Below are 6,905 nucleotides of genomic sequence, written 5' to 3'. Positions count from 1 at the left end.
ATAAGGGAATAATGTAGCTTGTAAATGGTGCAAAACTTACAGGTTATCTTTGCCAGGATTCCTGTTCTTATAGAGCTGCATTTTGCATATGGTATTTGCGGTAGGTTACTGTTCTCAGTTTTCAAATGACTAAAAGGGAAGGTTTGCATTTCTTCCTTCAGGAGCTATTTTACAGTGACTTCTTTTCAACAGCAGATGTGACATCAAACTCAGCAGAGTGCAAATATTTGTCCTTCACTGGGGTGGCTGCGAAGCCCTTTGCAACAGGCACGGATCACAGTTGGCTGGGAGGCAGCTTCTGGTGCATCGTGACTTTACCGGGAGTTTTGTTTCGTGCAGGCTCTGATATATTTGCAGGGAAAAGAGGGAGTAGAGTTTGTCGGAGGAAGCAGTGAATATATTGAGGCCAGTTCTCTTGTTTATTTCAGATCTACGTGAGGCTTTCATGAGTATAGTGCTCGAGAGCTTTGATATTACATCGTGTCAGGTGACAAAGGTACTAGCTCTATCTTTTAGCGTTTCTAGCGTCTTCCCAGCCCCGAGGCTGCATAAATTGTGTTACCTTCTCTTTGCAGCTATTGCTTTTGCTCTGGGGGGGCTGGTTGCGCGGGGGGTGCCTGGGGTGGCTGTTGTGGGACCAGACCACCAGCTGTGGTACACCGCTCCCTGCCTCAGGCCAAGCTTCTCGGATCTGCTGAGAATAAAAAAGATGAGTGGCCAGATTTGTAAAGGCAGTGTGATGTGTAACACCTAAATACCTTTAAAAAGGCAACTTCTAATCTTCAGGTTCTCAAGGAATATAAATACTTGAGGAAAGGGCAACAGTATGAAGAACTGTGTGTTTGGCATTACCTACATCTTACTCTGTTCAAGCGGGCTGGAGGAAAAGTCAGTGGAAATCTGTAGTCCTTATTTTGCAGAAGGGAGATGTTACATGGCCATGCATTAGGAACAGCGGTGATGATAAGTTTCATACGTCTGACTAGGCCTCTGGTGCATCTTCACATTGTTTGTGGGATCCAACACAGAGCTGCCTGGCTGAGTCTGGCTCAGGGAATTTCTTTCGTAACAGAAATGGACTTTTGCTGTACAGGACAGGAAATGGTCTGTGTGGTGAGCAAAGAATATCAGGGTTGATTTAAATTTTAAAAATTCATGACTCTCCTTTTGTTTATAGTCTTTACTCAGATCCCTTGAAAATCACAAATCTTCTGGGGAGAAAAGCAAAATGAACAGGCACTTAATGCTTTTAATCTCCCTGCAGTTCTTAAATATTATTGGCTTCTGCTTTTTCTCTAGAGAGCTGCAGAAACATGGACTGTCATGCAGGTGTCAATATTCATTTCAAATGGGCCATTCCCAGCCATAGCTTGTCTGAGAGATAACTTGTTTCTGTTTCAAAAGCTATCAATTTGCTCATTAGAATTCAGTAAGGGGAATTTCCCAGAAGGCTACTGATCCTGTCAAATGTTGAGGTAATGTAAAATAGTGATTTCAAACATTGTACATTGTTAGAGACTGTCCTGCAAGAAAAGGCAGGACATATTATTCTATCATATAATAATAAGTAATTCAGTAATTCATTCCTGCTTTATGTTCCATCGTTAAAAATTGTTGTAGAAAGAATAAAATGTATTTTTACCATAAATGTTGGGAAGCAAGAATGTGCTTGTTTTTTATGATCAGAGGGAGAAGATGGTAACGTATCTGGGACTTGTCCTAGAAACATTATTTCAAAATTTTCTTGGTTTTAAGGCAAGTACAGTATCTTGAGTGTTTTGTGGGTGTGCACGTGTGTGTCAGAGATTAAAAGTCCTCTGACTCCCTAGCAGTTCATGTCAGTTCAGCATTGTGTTCATATCAATGCATGACACTCACTGCATCACTTCACCTGCAATGAAATTTATGTTATACACTCATACTCTTAACTGTTCTTAAACATACTTATTTAAAACCCAAAGCAAAATTTCCACGGCTAGCTAAGACATCATTCAGGAAGCTGACCATGTTTCTTTCACTGTCAGATTATTTTTTCCTTGAGTATGTAACTAGTAACTAGAAAATTAAACAAACCTGCAGGTGTTTAGAACAGGCAGTTCTCACAGTGATTCCCAAAAGCTTTCCAGCTTTTATGTTTCTTATGCTGGGGACTAGACCAATTATTTCCACTATTATATTATATATGCAGCTTTTGGTGGAGAAGGGAAATATGTCAAATTTCAAAAATCTGTATTTGTCAAAGAAACAGATCAAATAATTAGAAAAGATCCACAGTTGCATTTTTACTTTTTATTCTTTGCCTTTTATTCTGCCATTCCCATATATTATCTGCTATAAACAAACTGGGAGCTGGAGCTGCAGACCCCACAGTGGCAGATTATTATTAGCAAAATCCTTTCAGATATAATGGAGAGTTTCTTTTAAGTGAAGTAGGTTAAAAAGATATCCTGTTCATTAAAAAAGACAACACCTAACACATTTACATTAGCTGATGGAAGATAGTTCACCTTACCAGCCAAGGTGCAGTCAAAGGAAGCTGAGGACTGCAGTGTAATAAGCCATGTGCCTGTCCATACCCCATAATTTTAATGTGTGAGCTTGGGGTAAGACAAAGAGATGTAGGCTGAAAGCAATGCCTCTTACAAGCAGCCCGCACCTGGCAGTTTGGCGAGGGATTTTGCAATAGAAAGCTGTGTTCCCGAAGTCCTGAAACAAGATCAGTGTAGAAGGTGAAAAAAAACAACAAATAAAGGTAAGCAAGGAGTGTCTGCAATCCCTCAGTACACACCAAAAACCATGGATAAAGCTGTAAATTAATTTCATATGTTAAATCCGGAATAAAATATCTGAAAGCATGCAAATTAAAAAAATGTATAAATATTTTTATTGAAATCTCACAAAATGGGTACTTGAAGAAGTAAATCGATGGTTTTAATGCGAAAGATGTAAAATACAATTTGATTTGGATTTATGACTGTGATCTCATTATGGTGAATTATATGTTTAAAAGTTGTGAAATTAGTCATCTCAAATACAACTGTGGCTGAGTTCATGTTTCTGCAGCAACTCACAGATAAGTGTCAGGCTCTATTCTATTTTTAATTAAAAATCTAATTGGGATTTGTTATTGCTTCTAATTAATCTCCATAAATGAAACGTAGTTTTGTGCTCATTATCTGTATCTTCTTTTTTTTTTTTTTTCCCTCAGCATTTCCTACCCCAGTAAGTCTCAGAAGCTTGGTTTATTGGTCTCTCTTTCACTAAGGGGGAGGAAAACCAGGATAACAGTCAGCATCAGTCCATGTTTTGCTTCTTTGTCGAGTCCCTGCTGGAGGCCTGAGCTGTAATTCAGTTCAAAGCTGATGTCCTCTGTGCCAGCCAAACGTTGAATATTTGCTCATTCTCACAGTGGGAAAATGCAGTTTTTCTGTACCAGGTGGGGAGCTGAGCCTGTTGGGGGTGAGTCCCCCCATCTTTTAAGGGACTACACAGATAACTGACTTGTGGAGAGGGGCTGCTGCATTGCTGGTGAGGTTTGGATGCCTTTCTACAGATGTTGGTTGGGGCTCAGCCTTGCAAAGAGAGTCTGCTGTTGTACTCGCCCTTATCTAGTGGCAGCAGAACATCCACTCTTTCCCAAAAACGCCCAGTCAGTCTGCTGGAGCCAGCTCTGGGGAGGCTAATTCAGTGTTGTGAGAGTATTCATAGTCTGTCAGCAGGCACTGAGGCAATAAGGCGTTGTTGCTCCATAACTGCCCTCTAGCCAAAGCTGGCTTTACGTGGTACAGGATTTCTCATCACATAAAACACTGAATAAAGTGCTTTGATGTAAGTTTAATAACATCTGCTGGTAAGTATAAGATCTAAAGGGCTTGATGTATTTTGCATGCTGTGAAACTCTCTCTCTCATGTCTTTGTTATCCCCCATCTCCATACAGTAGCTGTTCTGGTGATTGAGAGCTCCTGAAGCCTATTCTTATGTGGCCTCATAGTCTATTGACTCAGACCGAAGGTCAGACTGCTGGTATTTATGATCTATAATGTGCTTACTGAAGCTGACATGACTGAAAAAGACCTCTTTGCACTGCTTGCTACTACTCCAGACTGAAGCTATAGCAGCCACAAGGTTGTTTTCCATCCCAAGAGGCCATAAGAGGTCAAATGTGTCTGACTACAACCAGTTTATGCTATTCATGAAGCAGTGCAGAGCTCTTATGTTTGATGTGCACTTTGTGAGGATGGTCTGCAGCACTGAGAATTGTGCCTAGGATGTACTCTGCCTAAGCTAGGTGTGTGGTGAACCAGTTTTCCTACCTGTCCAAATTTCTTACAGAGACAGAGATGTCTTTCAAAATCTTCAGAAAAAAAGGCTGTAACTATATAAATGAAATATCTGAGCAGAATCCCCTCTAGAGCTTCGAAAGGTCTTTGCCTTGTCACTGGCTGTACAAGAAATTAAGGCACAATTTGGAAGGACTGCTGTGCCAAACTCCTTTGTATTAGCCTTTAGTCTTCCTAACTTGTCCGTGTCTGAGAAATAGAAGTGATTTACCTTTTGAAACACAAGGTGAGATTCACTTTAGGTAACTTCAGCTATTTATAACATACATATCCAAATCTGAAATATCTGTCTGGAACAACCCCCCAGCCATAGTCAGTAGATAAATAGGCATTTCCTGAGTTCATTTATTCTTCTTCATATCAAATATTGCTTAATTGGGGTGCACCTCATGACAGAGATATCCAGAGTCAGGTGAGATGACTTCTCTCAGGAGGCGGTGGTGGAGTGGCTGAACACCATTTTCTGTGTACCCAGAGAAGCTGCAACGCCTGGTCCCACGAGCCTTGAGGCTCAGTTACACATCTGAATCCAGCGTTTACCTTGACACAGCTCTCTTCATTTGGTTTTGCAATGCCACTGTTTCACAGCCCTGTTCCATTCATTCAGAAAATCACATGGATACTCTAACCTGTACTGTAATGCCCTATTATCTGTTGTATTTTGAAAGTAACACAGCAATAAACAAGAAACTTGCAAGAATGTGCAGGACCAGCATTCCCCTACTTCAATGTTGTTCGTATTATCTGAAGTTGTGTAGTCTCAGAGCAAAGTTTGTCCCACGGCATTTTAAAAGGGGATTATGCCATGCATAAAGCTGTTGTGCACGTATCGTCCCAGTTTCAAAAACGTGGCTGCAGTACTTGAGTAGCAAACCAGACATCCTTGATGAAGGGTGTGATTAAACTCACACTATTACCCTGATTAATATGCAAATAAGCAATGCTGAACTGTTTACAGGATTCAAATTTTAATCACTGACCCACTTCAACAAATGAGGAATGCAATCATGCTCCACGTAAGGACAGTGAATACATCTTCTTTTGCTACTCACTTGAGCAGAAGGCTCTTGAATTTCATGTTTTATGCTCAGAATATAAATGAGTTTCTTCTTGTCTGAAGCTTTGTTTCTGTAAGATTGAAGACAAATAATCATACTGTTTTGTTCAGCTACTACCCTTCTTTATTAAAGATACATCTGAAATATAAGGAAAAAACCCTGCATAGTTAATCTGTTTGCATATGTTTCAACAACAGCAGAATAAAAATAAAACGCAGGTCTTCAGTCTGACTTCTACAGAGTGATCCAGTAGCACCACCTGCTGTTTACAGGGAGCACTGCTGTTTTAAATCTGTGCAATATCTGTTTTTTTATATAAAAATATGTATATTCCAAAAGCATCTGTACAGTTTAACCTCTTTGAACGGATGTGACACAGGCTTCTAAGTTACTTTTATGCTTTCAGGAATGCCATTCTAAGTGTCCTTTGCAGGAAAGGAAGATATTTGTAGTGTTAGACTTTTTGCAATGTACCCCATAAAATTTGATAATGCCGAGATATATTTACTGGAAAAAGTCTGCTTAGAGGTCTTATTCTTACTGTAGTATTTGTGGAAAATATTTTGGCAGAAACATCTCCTCTGCAGCAGTAAATTATCTAGTAAATTAGAAAGCCATTACGCTGATTTCAGTGAAGGAAACAATAAAGCAGTGATATTTTTATATGATCTAGTGTGAATAAAATTCTAAAGCTTTTCCAGAGATCCACTTGAGGTTGCAGAAATGTAAATTAGCTTGTGTTAGTAAGTCATAAAATTCTCTGGTAAATGAGCAATGAAGAATATATATTTTTTTGTCCAAATCTAAGACTGTCTCCTGGGTTTGCCCAGAAAGCAGGCGGGTCTGTTCTGGTGTCTCTCGCTGGGAAGGTACAGTCTCTCACAAAAGCACGCTCTGGGATTCATTGCCCTACTGTCATTATGGAGTTCAAAACCTCTAAGAGGAAACGAATTTCAGCACTTGCCTCAGTGGGTTTAGATATAATACATCCCGCCAAGCACAGCCTACCGCTGTCGTCGACACGATTAACTAATTATGGCTGCGGGAATCCACAGCGTGGAGGCAAGTCCCCTCACCTGGCGACGCTGGCGGGGTGCCTGGGTGCTGCACCACCTCACCGCGACATGGCGGCACTGGCGGGGTGTCTGGGTGCTGCACCACCTCACCGCGACATGGCAGGGTCCCTGGGTGCTGCACCACCTCACCGCGACACGGCGGCGCTGGCGGTGTCCCTGGGTGCTGCACCACCTCACCGCGACATGGCGGCGCTGGCGGGGTCCCTGGGTGCTGCACCACCTCACCGCGACACGGCGGCGCTGGCGGGGTCCCTGGGTGCTGCACCACCTCACCACAACATGGCGGGGCTGGCCTAGGCCCTGCCTGCCGCTTCGCTGAGGCGACGCTGGATACAGGCGGAACTGACGGAGCGGGGACTGGCACGGACGACGGTAACCTGCAGTTAATTATCATTATCAAGTGAGGGGAGGCATCGAGTTGTACAGAAGG

Source organism: Accipiter gentilis, chromosome 11 (genome assembly GCF_929443795.1).
Source record: "Accipiter gentilis chromosome 11, bAccGen1.1, whole genome shotgun sequence".
NCBI lineage: Eukaryota > Metazoa > Chordata > Aves > Accipitriformes > Accipitridae > Astur > Astur gentilis.
This window is presented reverse-complemented; position numbering follows the sequence as displayed.